This window comes from Petromyzon marinus, chromosome 21 (genome assembly GCF_048934315.1).
Source record: "Petromyzon marinus isolate PM22_M1 ecotype Great Lakes invasive population chromosome 21, UKy_Petmar_22M1.pri1.0, whole genome shotgun sequence".
NCBI classification, from domain to species: Eukaryota; Metazoa; Chordata; class Hyperoartia; order Petromyzontiformes; family Petromyzontidae; genus Petromyzon; species Petromyzon marinus.
This window is the reverse complement of record NC_133687.1, coordinates 6,846,157-6,864,710: the sequence shown is the minus strand read 5'-3', so window position 1 is coordinate 6,864,710 and position 18,554 is coordinate 6,846,157. Positions and strand designations below refer to the sequence as shown.

General features: G+C 56.3%; 1 long non-coding RNA gene across 21 annotated transcripts in view; it reads right to left on the bottom strand.

Moving 5' to 3' along the window:
* LOC116944475 (uncharacterized) overlaps nucleotides 1-18,554 on the bottom strand; it is a 62,436-nt gene that overhangs the window by 16,744 nt on the left and 27,138 nt on the right. For 15 of the 21 annotated variants that reach the window (XR_012942510.1, XR_012942498.1, XR_012942512.1 and 12 more), the window contains 2 exons: nucleotides 4,870-12,798; nucleotides 808-4,616 (listed from right to left, as the gene is read on the bottom strand). The exons of 2 other annotated variants lie outside the window; for them this stretch is intronic. This is a non-coding gene — a long non-coding RNA (uncharacterized LOC116944475). The remainder of the gene's footprint in view (nucleotides 1-807; nucleotides 4,617-4,869; nucleotides 12,799-18,554) is intronic. 4 more of the 21 variants (XR_012942499.1, XR_012942513.1, XR_012942505.1 and 1 more) reach the window with 4 other exon arrangements.

Here is an 18,554-nt window from a genome sequence, read left to right as displayed (position 1 = left end):
CACGCCTCTAGTACCACAACACTCACACGCTGCCTGCACCACCATGCCTCTAGTACCATCACTCACACACAGCCTGCACCACCACGCCTCTAGTACCAACACTCACACACAGCCTGCACCACCACCACGCCTCTAGTACCACAACACTCACACACAGCCTGCAACACCACCACGCCTCTAGTACCAACACTCACACACAGCCTGCACCACCACGCCTCTAGTACCACAACACTCACACACAGCCTGCACCACCACCACGCCTCTAGTACCAACACTCACACACAGCCTGCACCACCACCACGCCTCTAGTACCAACACTCACACACAGCCAGCACCACTCCGCCTCTAGTACCAACACTTACACACAGCCTGCACCACCACCACCACGCCTCTGTACCAACACTCACAAACAGCCTGCACCACCACGCCTCTAGTAGCAACACTCACACACAGCCTGCACCACCACCCCTCTAGTACCACAACACTCACACACAGCCTGCACCACCACGCCTCTAGTACCAACACTCACACACAGCCTGCACCACCACGCCTCTAGTACCACAACACTCACACACAGCCTGCACCACCACCACGCCTCTAGTACCTACACTCACACACAGCCTGCACCACCACCACGCCTCTAGTACCAACACTCAGACACAGCCTGCATCACCACCACGCCTCTAGTATCACAACACTCACACACAGCCTTCACCACCACCACTCCTCTAGTACCAACACTCAAACACAGCCTGCACCACCACCACGCCTCTAGTACCAACACTCACACACAGCCTGAACCACCACCATGCCTCTAGTACCACAACACTCACACACAGCCTGCACCACCACCAAGCCTCTAGTACCAACACTCACACACAGCCTGCACCACCACCACGCCTCTATTACCACAACACTCACACACAGCCTGCACCACCACGCCTCTAGTACCAACACTCACACACTGCCTGCACCACCACCACGCCTCTAGTACCAACAATCACTCACAGCCTGCACCACCACCACGCCTCTAGTACCAACATTCACACACAGCCTGCACCACCACCACGCCTCTAGTAGCACAACATCACACACAGCCAGCACCACCACGCTTCTAGTACCAACACTCACACACAGCCTGCACCACCACGCCTCTAGTACCAACACTCACACACAGCCTGCACCACCACCACGCCTCTAGTACCACAACACTCACACACAGCCTGCAACACCACCACGCCTCTAGTACCAACACTCACACACAGCCTGCACCACCACGCCTCTAGTACCACAACACTCACACACAGCCTGCACCACCACCACGCCTCTAGTACCAACACTCACACACAGCCTGCACCACCACCACGCCTCTAGTACCAACACTCACACACAGCCTGCACCACCACCACGCCTCTAGTACCAACACTCACACACAGCCTGCACCACCACAACGCCTCTAGTACCACAACACTCACACACAGCCTGCACCACCACCACGCCTCTAGTACCAACATTCACACACAGCCTGCACCACCACGCCTCTAGTACCAACACTCACACACAGCCAGCACCACCACCAAGCCTACAGTACCAACACTCAGACACAACCTGCACCACCACCACGCCTCTAGTAATACAACACTCACACACAGCCTTCACCACCACCACTCCTCTAGTACCAACACTCAAACACAGCCTGCACCACCACCACGCCTCTAGTACCAACACTCACACACAGCCTGCACCACCACCACGCCTCTAGTACCACAACACTCACACACAGCCTGCACCACCACCAAGCCTCTAGTACCAACACTCACACACAGCCTGCACCACCACCACGCCTCTATTACCACAACACTCACACACAGCCTGCACCACCACGCCTCTAGTACCAACACTCACACACTGCCTGCACCACCACCACGCCTCTAGTACCAACACTCAAACACAGCCTGCACCACCAATACGCCTCTAGTACCAACAATCACTCACAGCCTGCACCACCACCACGCCTCTAGTACCAACATTCACACACAGCCTGCACCACCACCACGCCTCTAGTACCACAACATCACACACAGCCAGCACCACCACGCTTCTAGTACCAACACTCACACACAGCCTGCACAACCACGCCTCTAGTACCAACACTCACACACAGCCTGCACCACCACGCCTCTAGTACCAACACTCACACACAGCCTGCACCACCACCACGCCTCTAGTACCACAACACTCACACACTGCCTGCACCACCATGCCTCTAGTACCAACACTCACACACAGCCTGCACCACCACGCCTCTAGTACCAACACTCACACACAGCCTGCACCACCACCACGCCTCTAGTACCACAACACTCACACACAGCCTGCAACACCACCACGCCTCTAGTACCAACACTCACACACAGCCTGCACCACCACGCCTCTAGTACCACAACACTCACACACAGCCTGCACCACCACCACGCCTCTAGTACCAACACTCACACACAGCCTGCACCACCACCACGCCTCTAGTACCAACACTCACACACAGCCTGCACCACCACCACGCCTCTAGTACCAACACTCACACACAGCCTGCACCACCACCACGCCTCTAGTACCACAACACTCACACACAGCCTGCACCACCACCACGCCTCTAGTACCAACATTCACACACAGCCTGCACCACCACGCCTCTAGTAAAAACACTCACACACAGCCTGCACCACCACCACGCGTCTAGTACCACAACACTCACAAACATTCTGCACCACCACCACGCCTCTAGTACCAACAATCACACACAGCCTGCACCACCACGCCTCTAGTACCAACACTCACACACAGCCTGCACCACCACCACGCCTCTAGTACCACAACACTCACACACAGCCTGCACCACCACGCCTCTGGTACCAACACTCACACACAGACAGCACCATTCCGCCTCGAGTACCAACACTCACACATAGCCTGCACCACCACCACGCCTCTAGTACCAACACTCACACACAGCCTGCACCACCACCACGCCTCTCGTACCACAACACACACACAGCCAGCACCACCACGCTTCTAGTACCAACACTCACACACAGCCTGCACCACCACGCCTCTAGTACCAACACTCACACACAGCCTGCACCACCAACCCGCCTCTAGTACCAACACTCACACACAGCCTGCACCACCACCACGCCTCTAGTACCACAACACTCACACACAGCCTGCACCACCACCACCACCACGCCTCTAGTACCACCACTCACACACAGCCTGCACCACTACGCCTCTAGTACCAACACTCCCACACAGCCTGCACCACCACCACGCCTCTAGTACCACAACACTCACACACAGCCAGCACCACCACGCTTCTAGTACCAACACTCACACACAGCCTGCACCACCACGCCTCTAGTAGCAACACTCACACACAGGCTGCACCACCACCACCACACCTCTAGTACCAACACTCACACACAGCCTGCACCACGACGCCTCTAGTACCAACACTCACACACAGCCTGCACCACCACCACGCCTCTAGTACCAACACTCACACACAGCCTGCACCACCACCACGCCTCTAGTACCAACACTCACACACAGCCTGCACCACCACCACCACGCCTCTAGTACCACAACACTCACACACAGCCTGCACCACCACCACCACGCCTCTAGTAGCAACACTCATACACAGCCTGCACCACCACGCCTCTAGTACCAACACTCACACACAGCCTGCACCACCACCACGCCTCTAGTACCAAAACACTCACACACAGCCTACACCACCACGCCTCTAGTACCAACACTCACGCACAGCCTGCACCACCACCCCTCTAGTACCACAACACTCACACACAGCCTGCACCACCACGCCTCTAGTACCAACACTCACACACAGCCTACACCACCACGCCTCTAGTACCACAACACTCACACACAGCCTGCAAAACCACCACGCCTCTAGTACCAACACTCACACACAGCCTGCACCACCACCACGCCTCTAGTACCAACACTCAGACACAGCCTGCACCACCACCACGCCTCTAGTACCACAACACTCACACACAGACTGCACCACCACCACACCTCTAGTACCAACACTCAAACACAGCATGCACCACCACCACGCCTCTAGTACCAACACTCACACACAGCCTGCACCACCACCACGCATCTAGTACCACAATACTCACAAACAGCCTGCACCACCACCAAGCCTCTAGTACCAACACTCACACACAGCCTGCACAACCACCACGCCTCTATTACCACAACACTCACACACAGCCTGCACCACCACGTCTCTAGTACCAACACTCACACGCAGCCTGCACCACCACAACGCCTCTAGTACCAACACTCAAACACAGCCTGCACCACCACCACGCCTCTAGTACCAACAATCACTCACAGCCTGCACCACCACCACGCCTCTAGTACCAACATTCACACACAGCCTGCACCACCACCACGCCTCTAGTACCACAACATCACACACAGCCAGCACCACCACGCTTCTAGTACCAACACTCACACACAGCCTGCACCACCACGCCTCTAGTACCAACACTCACACACAGCCTGCACCACCACCACCACGCCTCTAGTATCAACACTCACCCACAGCCTGCACCACCACGCCTCTAGTACCAACACACACACACAGCCTGCACCACCACGACTCTAGTACCACAACACTCACACACAGCATGCACCACCACGCCTCTAGTACCAACACTCACACACAGCCTGCACCACCACGCCTCTAGTACCACAACACTCACATACAGCCTGCACTACCACTCCTCTAGTACCAACACTCACACACAGCCTGCACCACCACCACCACCACACCTCTAGTACCAACAATCACACACAGCCTGCACCACCACCACGCCTCTAGTACCACAACACTCACACACAGCCTTCACCACCACCACTCCTCTAGTACCAACACTCAAACACAGATTGCACCACCACCACGCCTCTAGTACCAACACTCACACACAGCCTGCACCACCACCACGTCTCTAGTACCACAACACTCACACACAGCCTGCACCACCACCAAGCCTCTAGTACCAACACTCACACACAGCCTGCACCACCACCACGCCTCTAGTACCACAACACTCACACACAGCATGCACCACCACCACGCCTCTAGTACCAACACTCACACACAGCCAGCACCACTCCGCCTCTGGTACCAACACTCACGCACAGCCTGCACCACCACCACCACGCCTCTAGTACCAACACTCACACACAGCCTGCACCACCACGCCTCTAGTACCAACCCTCACACACAGCCTGCACCACCACCCGTCGAGTACCACAACACTCACACACAGCCTGCACCACCACGCCTCTAGTACCAACACTCACACACAGCCTGCACCACCACGCCTCTAGTACCACACACTAACACACAGCCTGCACCACCACCACGCCTCTAGTACCAACACTCACACACAGCCTGCACCACCACCACGCCTACAGTACCAACACTCAGACACAGCCTGCACCACCACCACGCCTCTAGTACCACAACACTCAAACACAGCCTTCACCACCACCACTCCTCTAGTACCAACACTCAAACACAGCCTGCACCACCACCACGCCTCTAGTACCAACACTCACACACAGCCTGCACCACCACCAAGCCTCTAGTACCAACACTCAAACACAGCCTGCACCACCACCACGCCTCTAGTACCAACACTCAAACACAGCCTGCACCACCACCATGCCTCTAGTACCAACAATCACTCGCAGCCTGCACCACCACCACGCCTCTAGTACCACAACATCACACACAGCCAGCACCACCACGCTTCTAGTACCAACACTCACACACAGCCTGCACCACCACGCCTCTAGTACCAACATTCACACAGCCTGCACCACCACCACCACGCCTCTAGTACCAACACTCACACACAGCCTGCACCACCACGCCTCTAGTACCAACACTCACACACAGCCTGCACCACCAACCCGCCTCTAGTACCAACACTCACACACAGCCTGCACCACCACCACGCCTCTAGTACCACAACACTCACACACAGCCTGCACCACCACCACCACCACGCCTCTAGTACCACCACTCACACACAGCCTGCACCACTACGCCTCTAGTACCAACACTCCCACACAGCCTGCACCACCACCACGCCTCTAGTACCACAACACTCACACACAGCCAGCACCACCACGCTTCTAGTACCAACACTCACACACAGCCTGCACCACCACGCCTCTAGTAGCAACACTCACACACAGGCTGCACCACCACCACCACGCCTCTAGTACCAACACTCACACACAGCCTGCACCACGACGCCTCTAGTACCAACACTCACACACAGCCTGCACCACCACCACGCCTCTAGTACCAACACTCACACACAGCCTGCACCACCACCACGCCTCTAGTACCAACACTCACACACAGCCTGCACCACCACCACCACGCCTCTAGTACCACAACACTCACACACAGCCTGCACCACCACCACCACGCCTCTAGTAGCAACACTCATACACAGCCTGCACCACCACGCCTCTAGTACCAACACTCACACACAGCCTGCACCACCACCACGCCTCTAGTACCAAAACACTCACACACAGCCTACACCACCACGCCTCTAGTACCAACACTCACGCACAGCCTGCACCACCACCCCTCTAGTACCACAACACTCACACACAGCCTGCACCACCACGCCTCTAGTACCAACACTCACACACAGCCTACACCACCACGCCTCTAGTACCACAACACTCACACACAGCCTGCAAAACCACCACGCCTCTAGTACCAACACTCACACACAGCCTGCACCACCACCACCACGCCTCTAGTACCAACACTCAGACACAGCCTGCACCACCACCACGCCTCTAGTACCACAACACTCACACACAGACTGCACCACCACCACACCTCTAGTACCAACACTCAAACACAGCATGCACCACCACCACGCCTCTAGTACCAACACTCACACACAGCCTGCACCACCACCACGCATCTAGTACCACAATACTCACAAACAGCCTGCACCACCACCAAGCCTCTAGTACCAACACTCACACACAGCCTGCACAACCACCACGCCTCTATTACCACAACACTCACACACAGCCTGCACCACCACGTCTCTAGTACCAACACTCACACGCAGCCTGCACCACCACAACGCCTCTAGTACCAACACTCAAACACAGCCTGCACCACCACCACGCCTCTAGTACCAACAATCACTCACAGCCTGCACCACCACCACGCCTCTAGTACCAACATTCACACACAGCCTGCACCACCACCACGCCTCTAGTACCACAACATCACACACAGCCAGCACCACCACGCTTCTAGTACCAACACTCACACACAGCCTGCACCACCACGCCTCTAGTACCAACACTCACACACAGCCTGCACCACCACCACCACCACGCCTCTAGTATCAACACTCACCCACAGCCTGCACCACCACGCCTCTAGTACCAACACACACACACAGCCTGCACCACCACGACTCTAGTACCACAACACTCACACACAGCCTGCACCACCACGCCTCTAGTACCAACACTCACACACAGCCTGCACCACCACGCCTCTAGTACCACAACACTCACACACAGCCTGCACCACCACTCCTCTAGTACCAACACTCACACACAGCCTGCACCACCACCACCACCACCACGCCTCTAGTACCAACAATCACACACAGCCTGCACCACCACCACGCCTCTAGTACCACAACACTCACACACAGCCTTCACCACCACCACTCCTCTAGTACCAACACTCAAACACAGATTGCACCACCACCACGCCTCTAGTACCAACACTCACACACAGCCTGCACCACCACCACGTCTCTAGTACCACAACACTCACACACAGCCTGCACCACCACCAAGCCTCTAGTACCAACACTCACACACAGCCTGCACCACCACCACGCCTCTAGTACCACAACACTCACACACAGCATGCACCACCACCACGCCTCTAGTACCAACACTCACACACAGCCAGCACCACTCCGCCTCTGGTACCAACACTCACGCACAGCCTGCACCACCACCACCACCACGCCTCTAGTACCAACACTCACACACAGCCTGCACCACCACGCCTCTAGTACCAACCCTCACACACAGCCTGCACCACCACCCGTCGAGTACCACAACACTCACACACAGCCTGCACCACCACGCCTCTAGTACCAACACTCACACACAGCCTGCACAACCACGCCTCTAGTACCACACACTAACACACAGCCTGCACCACCACCACGCCTCTAGTACCAACACTCACACACAGCCTGCACCACCACCACGCCTACAGTACCAACACTCAGACACAGCCTGCACCACCACCACGCCTCTAGTACCACAACACTCAAACACAGCCTTCACCACCACCACTCCTCTAGTACCAACACTCAAACACAGCCTGCACCACCACCACGCCTCTAGTACCAACACTCACACACAGCCTGCACCACCACCACGCCTCTAGTACCACAACACTCACACACAGCCTGCACCACCACCAAGCCTCTAGTACCAACACTCAAACACAGCCTGCACCACCACCACGCCTCTAGTACCAACACTCAAACACAGCCTGCACCACCACCATGCCTCTAGTACCAACAATCACTCGCAGCCTGCACCACCACCACGCCTCTAGAACCACAACATCACACACAGCCAGCACCACCACGCTTCTAGTACCAACACTCACACACAGCCTGCACCACCACGCCTCTAGTACCAACATTCACACAGCCTGCACCACCACCACCACGCCTCTAGTACCAACACTCACACACAGCCTGCACCACCACGCCTCTAGTACCAACACTCACACACAGCCTGCACCACCACCACACCTCTAGTACCACAACACTCACACACAGCCTGCACCACCATGCCTCTAGAACCAACACTCACACACAGCCTGCACCACCACCACCACCACCACGCCTCTAGTACCAACACTCACACACAGCCTGCTCCACCACACCTCTAGTACCACAACACTAACACACAGCCTGCACCACCACCACGCCTCTAGTACCAACACTCACACACAGCCTGCACCACCACCACGCCTACAGTACCAACACTCAGACACAGCCTGCACCACCACCACGCCTCTAGTACCACAACACTCACACACAGCCTTCACCACCACCACTCCTCTAGTACCAACACTCAAACACAGCCTGCACCACCACCACGCCTCTAGTACCAACACTCACACACAGCCTGCACCACCACCACGCCTCTAGTACCACAACACTCACACACAGCCTGCACCACCACCAAGCCTCTAGTACCAACACTCACACACAGCCTGCACCACCACCACGCCTCTATTACCACAACACTCACACACAGCCTGCACCACCACCACGCCTCTAGTACCAACAATCACTCGCAGCCTGCACCACCACCACGCCTCTAGTACCACAACATCACACACAGCCAGCACCACCACGCTTCTAGTACCAACACTCACACACAGCCTGTACCACCACGCCTCTAGTACCAACATTCACACAGCCTGCACCACCACCACCACGCCTCTAGTACCAACACTCACACACAGCCTGCACCACCACGCCTCTAGTACTAACACTCACACACAGCCTGCACCACCACCACGCCTCTAGTACCACAACACTCACACACAGCCTGCACCACCATGCCTCTAGTACCAACACTCACACACAGCCTGCACCACCACCACCACCACCACGCCTCTAGTACCAACACTCACACACAGCCTGCACCACCACGCCTCTAGTACCAACACACACACACAGCCTGCACCACCACGACTCTAGTACCACAACACTCACACACAGCATGCACCACCACGCCTCTAGTACCAACACTCACACACAGCCTGCACCACCACCACCACCACGCCTCTAGTACCAACAATCACACACAGCCTGCACCACCACCACGCCTCTAGTACCACAACACTCACACACAGCCTTCACCACCACCACTCCTCTAGTACCAACACTCAAACACAGATTGCACCACCACCACGCCTCTAGTACCAACACTCACACACAGCCTGCACCACCACCACGCCTCTAGTACCACAACACTCACACACAGCCTGCACCACCACCAAGCCTCTAGTACCAACACTCACACACAGCCTGCACCACCACCACGCCTCTAGTACCACAACACTCACACACAGCATGCACCACCACCACGGCTCTAGTACCAATCCTCACACACAGCCAGCACCACTCCGCCTCTGGTACCAACACTCACACACAGCCTGCACCACCACCACCACACCTCTAGTACCAACACTCACACACAGCCTGCACCACCACGCCTCTAGTACCAACACTCACACACAGCCTGCACCACCACCCGTCTAGTACCACAACACTCACACACAGCCTGCACCACCACGCCTCTAGTACCAACACTCACACACAGCCTGCACCACCACGCCTCTAGTACCACAACACTAACACACAGCCTGCACCACCACCACGCCTTTAGTACCAACACTCACACACAGCCTGCACCACCACCACGCCTACAGTACCAACACTCAGACACAGCCTGCACCACCACCACGCCTCTAGTACCACAACACTCACACACAGCCTTCACCACCACCACTCCTCTAGTACCAACACTCAAACACAGCCTGCACCACCACCACGCCTCTAGTACCAACACTCATACACAGCCTGCACCACCACCACGCCTCTTGTACCACAACACTCACACACAGCCTGCACCACCACCAAGCCTCTAGTACCAACACTCACACACAGCCTGCACCACCACCACGCCTCTATTACCACAACACTCACACACAGCCTGCACCACCACGCCTCTAGTACCAACACTCACACACTGCCTGCACCACCACCACGCCTCTAGTACCAACACTCAAACACAGCCTGCACCACCACCACGCCTCTAGTACCAACAATCACTCGCAGCCTGCACCACCACCACGCCTCTAGTACCACAACATCACACACAGCCAGCACCACCACGCTTCTAGTACCAACACTCACACACAGCCTGCACCACCACGCCTCTAGTACCAACATTCACACAGCCTGCACCACCACCACCACGCCTCTAGTACCAACACTCACACACAGCCTGCACCACCACGCCTCTAGTACCAACACTCACACACAGCCTGCACCACCACCACGCCTCTAGTACCACAACACTCACACACAGCCTGCACCACCATGCCTCTAGTTCCAACACTCACACACAGCCTGCACCACCACCACCACCACCACGCCTCTAGTACCAACAATCACACACAGCCTGCACCACCACCACGCCTCTAGTACCATCATCACACACAGCCTGCACCACCACCACGCCTCTAGTACCACAACACTCACACACATTCTGCACCACCACCACGCCTCTAGTACCAACACTCACACACAGCCTGCACCACCACCCCTCTAGTACCACAACACTCACACACAGCCTTCACCACCACTCCTCTAGTACCAACACTCACACACAGCCTGCACCACCACCACCACCACCACCACGCCTCTAGTACCAACAATCACACACAGCCTGCACCACCACCACGCCTCTAGTACCACAACACTCACACACAGCCTTCACCACCACCACTCCTCTAGTACCAACACTCACACACAGCCTGCACCACCACCACCACCACCACGCCTCTAGTACCAACAATCACACACAGCCTGCACCACCACCACGCCTCTAGTACCACAACACTCACACACAGCCTTCACCACCACCACTCCTCTAGTACCAACACTCAAACACAGATTGCACCACCACCACGCCTCTAGTACCAACACTCACACACAGCCTGCACCACCACCACGCCTCTAGTACCACAACACTCACACACAGCCTGCACCACCACCAAGCCTCTAGTACCAACACTCACACACAGCCTGCACCACCACCACGCCTCTAGTACCACAACACTCACACACAGCCTGCACCACCACCACGCCTCTATTACCACAACACTCACACACAGCCTGCACCACCACGCCTCTAGTACCAACACTCACACACTGCCTGCACCACCACCACGCCTCTAGTACCAACACTCACACACAGCCTGCACCACCACCACCACCACCACCACGCCTCTAGTACCAACAATCACACACAGCCTGCACCACCACCACGCCTCTAGTACCACAACACTCACACACAGCCTTCACCACCACCACTCCTCTAGTACCAACACTCACACACAGCCTGCACCACCACCACCACCACCACGCCTCTAGTACCAACAATCACACACAGCCTGCACCACCACCACGCCTCTAGTACCACAACACTCACACACAGCCTTCACCACCACCACTCCTCTAGTACCAACACTCAAACACAGATTGCACCACCACCACGCCTCTAGTACCAACACTCACACACAGCCTGCACCACCACCACGCCTCTAGTACCACAACACTCACACACAGCCTGCACCACCACCAAGCCTCTAGTACCAACACTCACACACAGCCTGCACCACCACCACGCCTCTAGTACCACAACACTCACACACAGCATGCACCACCACCACGGCTCTAGTACCAATCCTCACACACAGCCAGCACCACTCCGCCTCTGGTACCAACACTCACACACAGCCTGCACCACCACCACCACACCTCTAGTACCAACACTCACACACAGCCTGCACCACCACGCCTCTGGTACCAACACTCACACACAGCCTGCACCACCACCCGTCTAGTACCACAACACTCACACACAGCCTGCACCACCACGCCTCTAGTACCAACACTCACACACAGCCTGCACCACCACGCCTCTAGTACCACAACACTAACACACAGCCTGCACCACCACCACGCCTTTAGTACCAACACTCACACACAGCCTGCACCACCACCACGCCTACAGTACCAACACTCAGACACAGCCTGCACCACCACCACGCCTCTAGTACCACAACACTCACACACAGCCTTCACCACCACCACTCCTCTAGTACCAACACTCAAACACAGCCTGCACCACCACCACGCCTCTAGTACCAACACTCATACACAGCCTGCACCACCACCACGCCTCTTGTACCACAACACTCACACACAGCCTGCACCACCACCAAGCCTCTAGTACCAACACTCACACACAGCCTGCACCACCACCACGCCTCTATTACCACAACACTCACACACAGCCTGCACCACCACGCCTCTAGTACCAACACTCACACACTGCCTGCACCACCACCACGCCTCTAGTACCAACACTCAAACACAGCCTGCACCACCACCACGCCTCTAGTACCAACAATCACTCGCAGCCTGCACCACCACCACGCCTCTAGTACCACAACATCACACACAGCCAGCACCACCACGCTTCTAGTACCAACACTCACACACAGCCTGCACCACCACGCCTCTAGTACCAACATTCACACAGCCTGCACCACCACCACCACGCCTCTAGTACCAACACTCACACACAGCCTGCACCACCACGCCTCTAGTACCAACACTCACACACAGCCTGCACCACCACCACGCCTCTAGTACCACAACACTCACACACAGCCTGCACCACCATGCCTCTAGTTCCAACACTCACACACAGCCTGCACCACCACCACCACCACCACGCCTCTAGTACCAACAATCACACACAGCCTGCACCACCACCACGCCTCTAGTACCATCATCACACACAGCCTGCACCACCACCACGCCTCTAGTACCACAACACTCACACACATTCTGCACCACCACCACGCCTCTAGTACCAACACTCACACACAGCCTGCACCACCACCCCTCTAGTACCACAACACTCACACACAGCCTTCACCACCACGCCTCTAGTACCAACACTCACACACAGCCTGCACCACCACGCCTCTATTACCAACACTCACACACAGCCTGCACCACCACCACGCCTCTAGTACCACAACACTCACACACAGCATGCACCACCACCACGCCTCTAGTACCAACACTCACACACAGCCAGCACAACTCCGCCTCTAGTACCAACACTCACACACAGCCTGCACCACCACCACCACGCCTCTAGTACCAACACTCACACACAGCCTGCACCACCACGCCTCTAGTACCAACACTCACACACAGCCTGCACCACCACCCGTCTAGTACCACAACACTCACACACAGCCTGCACCACCACGCCTCTAGTACCAACACTCACACACAGCCTGCACCACCACGCCTCTAGTATCACAACACTAACACACAGCCTGCACCACCACCACCCCTCTAGTACCAACACTCAAACACAGCCTGCACCACCACCACGCCTCTAGTACCAACACTCACACACAGCCTGCACCACCACTACGCCTCTAGTACAAACACTCACACACAGCCTGCACCACCAAGACCACGCCTCTAGTACCACAACACTCACACACAGCCTGCACCACCACCACCACCACCATGCCTCTAGTAGCAACACTCACACACAGCCTGCACCACCACGCCTCTAGTACCAACACTCACACACAGCCTGCACCACCACCACGCCTCTAGTACCAAAACACTCACACACAGCCTACACCACCACGCCTCTAGTACCAACACTCACACACAGCCTGCACCACCACCCCTCTAGTACCACAACACTCACACACAGCCTGCACCACCACGCCTCTAGTACCAACACTCACACACAGCCTACACCACCACGCCTCTAGTACCACAACACTCACACACAGCCTGCAAAACCACCACGCCTCTAGTACCAACACTCACACACAGCCTGCACCACCACCACGCCTCTAGTACCACAACACTCACACACAGACTGCACCACCACCAAACCTCTAGTACCAACACTCAAACACAGCCTGCACCACCACCACGCCTCTAGTACCAACACTCACACACAGCCAGCACCACCACCACGCCTCTAGTACCACAACACTCACACACAGCCTGCACCACCACCAAGCCTCTAGTACCAACACTCACACACAGCCTGCACCACCACCACGCCTCTATTACCACAACACTCACACACAGCCTGCACCACCACGCCTCTAGTACCAACACTCACACACAGCCTGCACCACCACCACGCCTCTAGTACCAACACTCACACACAGCCTGCACCACTACGAATCTAGTACCAACACACACACACAGCCTGCACCACCACGACTCTAGTACCACAACACTCACACACAGCATGCACCACCACGCCTCTAGTACCAACACTCACACACAGCCTGCACCACCACGCCTCTAGTACCACAACACTCACACACAGCCTGCACCACCACGCCTCTAGTACCAACACTCACACACAGCCTGCACCACCACCACCACCACCACCACGCCTCTAGTACCAACAATCACACACAGCCTGCACCACCACCACGCCTCTAGTACCACAACACTCACACACAGCCTTCACCACCACCACTCCTCTAGTACCAACACTCAAACACAGATTGCACCACCACCACGCCTCTAGTACCAACACTCACACACAGCCTGCACCACCACCACGCCTCTAGTACCACAACACTCACACACATTCTGCACCAACACCACGCCTCTAGTACCAACACTCACACACAGCCTGCACCACCACCACCACCACCACGCCTCTAGTACCAACAATCACACACAGCCTGCACCACCACCACGCCTCTAGTACCACAACACTCACACACAGCCTTCACCACCACCACTCCTCTAGTACCAACACTCAAACACAGATTGCACCACCACCACGCCTCTAGTACCAACACTCACACACAGCCTGCACCACCACCACGCCTCTAGTACCACAACACTCACACACATTCTGCACCAACACCACGCCTCTAGTAAAAACAATGACACACAGCCTTCACCACCACGCCTCTAGTACCAACACTCACACACAGCCTGCACCACCACCACGCCTCTAGTACCACAACACTCACACACAGCATGCACCACCTCCACGCCTCTAGTATCAACACTCACACACAGCCAGCACCACTCCGCCTCTGGTACCAACACTCACACACAGCCTGCACCACCACCACCACGCCTCTAGTACCAACACTCACACACAGCCTGCACCACCACGCCTCTAGTACCAACACTCACACACAGCCTGCACCACCACCCGTCTAGTACCACAACACTCACACACAGCCTGCACCACCACGCCTCTAGTACCAACACTCACACACAGCCTGCACCACCACGCCTCTAGTACCACAACACTAACACACAGCCTGCACCACTACGCCTCTAGTACCAACACACACACACAGCCTGCACCACCACGACTCTAGTACCACAACACTCACACACAGCATGCACCACCACGCCTCTAGTACCAACACTCACACACAGCCTGCACCACCACGCCTCTAGTACCACAACACTCACACACAGCCTGCACCACCACGCCTCTAGTACCAACACTCACACACAGCCTGCACCACCTCCACCACCACCACCACGCCTCTAGTACCAACACTCAAACACAGATTGCACCACCACCACGCCTCTAGTACCAACACTCACACACAGCCTGCACCACCACCACGCCTCTAGTACCACAACACTCACACACAGCCTGCACCACCACCAAGCCTCTAGTACCAACACTCACACACAGCCTGCACCACCACCACCACGCCTCTAGTACCACAACACTCACACACATTCTGCACTAACACCACGCCTCTAGTAAAAACAATCACACACAGCCTTCACCACCACGCCTCTAGTACCAACACTCACACACAGCCTGCACCACCACCACGCCTCTAGTACCACAACACTCACACACAGCATGCACCACCTCCACGCCTCTAGTACCAACACTCACACACAGCCAGCACCACTCCGCCTCTGGTACCAACACTCACACACAGCCTGCACCACCACCACCACGCCTCTAGTACCAACACTCACACACAGCCTGCACCACCACGCCTCTAGTACCAACACTCACACACAGCCTGCACCACCACCCGTCTAGTACCACAACACTCACACACAGCCTGCACCACCACGCCTCTAGTACCAACACTCACACACAGCCTGCACCACCACGCCTCTAGTACCACAACACTAACACACAGCCTGCACCACCACCACGCCTTTAGTACCAACACTCACACACAGCCTGCACCACCACCACGCCTACAGTACCAACACTCAGACACAGCCTGCACCACCACCACGCCTCTAGTACCACAACACTCACACACAGCCTTCACCACCACCACTCCTCTAGTACCAACACTCAAACACAGCCTGCACCACCACCACGCCTCTAGTACCAACACTCACACACAGCCTGCACCACCACCACGCCTCTAGTACCACAACACTGACACACAGCCTGCACCACCACCAAGCCTCTAGTACCAACACTCACACACAGCCTGCACCACCACCACGCCTCTATTACCACAACACTCACACACAGCCTGCACCACCACGCCTCTAGTACCAACACTCACACACTGCCTGCACCACCACCACGCCTCTAGTACCAACACTCAAACACAGCCTGCTCCACCACCACGCCTCTAGTACCAACAATCACTCGCAGCCTGCACCACCACCACGCCTCTAGTACCACAACATCACACACAGCCAGCACCACCACGCTTCTAGTACCAACACTCACACACAGCCTGCACCACCACGCCTCTAGTACCAACATTCACACAGCCTGCACCACCACCACCACGCCTCTAGTACCAACACTCACACACAGCCTGCACCACCACGCCTCTAGTACCACAACACTCACACACAGCCTGCACCACCACCACCACCACGCCTCTAGTAGCAACACTCACACACAGCCTGCACCACCACGCCTCTAGTACCAACACTCACACACAGCCTGCACCACCACCACGCCTCTAGTACCACAACACTCACACACATTCTGCACCACCACCACGCCTCTAGTACCAACACTCACACACAGCCTGCACCACCACCCCTCTAGTACCAACACTCACACACAGCCTGCACCACCACCACGCCTCTAGTACCACAACACTCACACACATTCTGCACCACCACCACGCCTCTAGTACCAACACTCACACACAGCCAGCACAACTCCGCCTCTAGTACCAACACTCACACACAGCCTGCACCACCACCACCACGCCTCTAGTACCAACACTCACACACAGCCTGCACCACCACGCCTCTAGTACCAACACTCACACACAGCCTGCACCACCACGCCTCTAGTACCAACACTCACACACAGCCTGCACAACCACGCCTCTAGTACCACAACACTAACACACAGCCTGCACCACCACCACGCCTTTAGTACCAACACTCACACACAGCCTGCACCACCACCACGCCTACAGTACAAACACTCAGACACAGCCTGCACCACCACCACGCCTCTAGTACCACAACACTCACACACAGCCTTCTCCACCA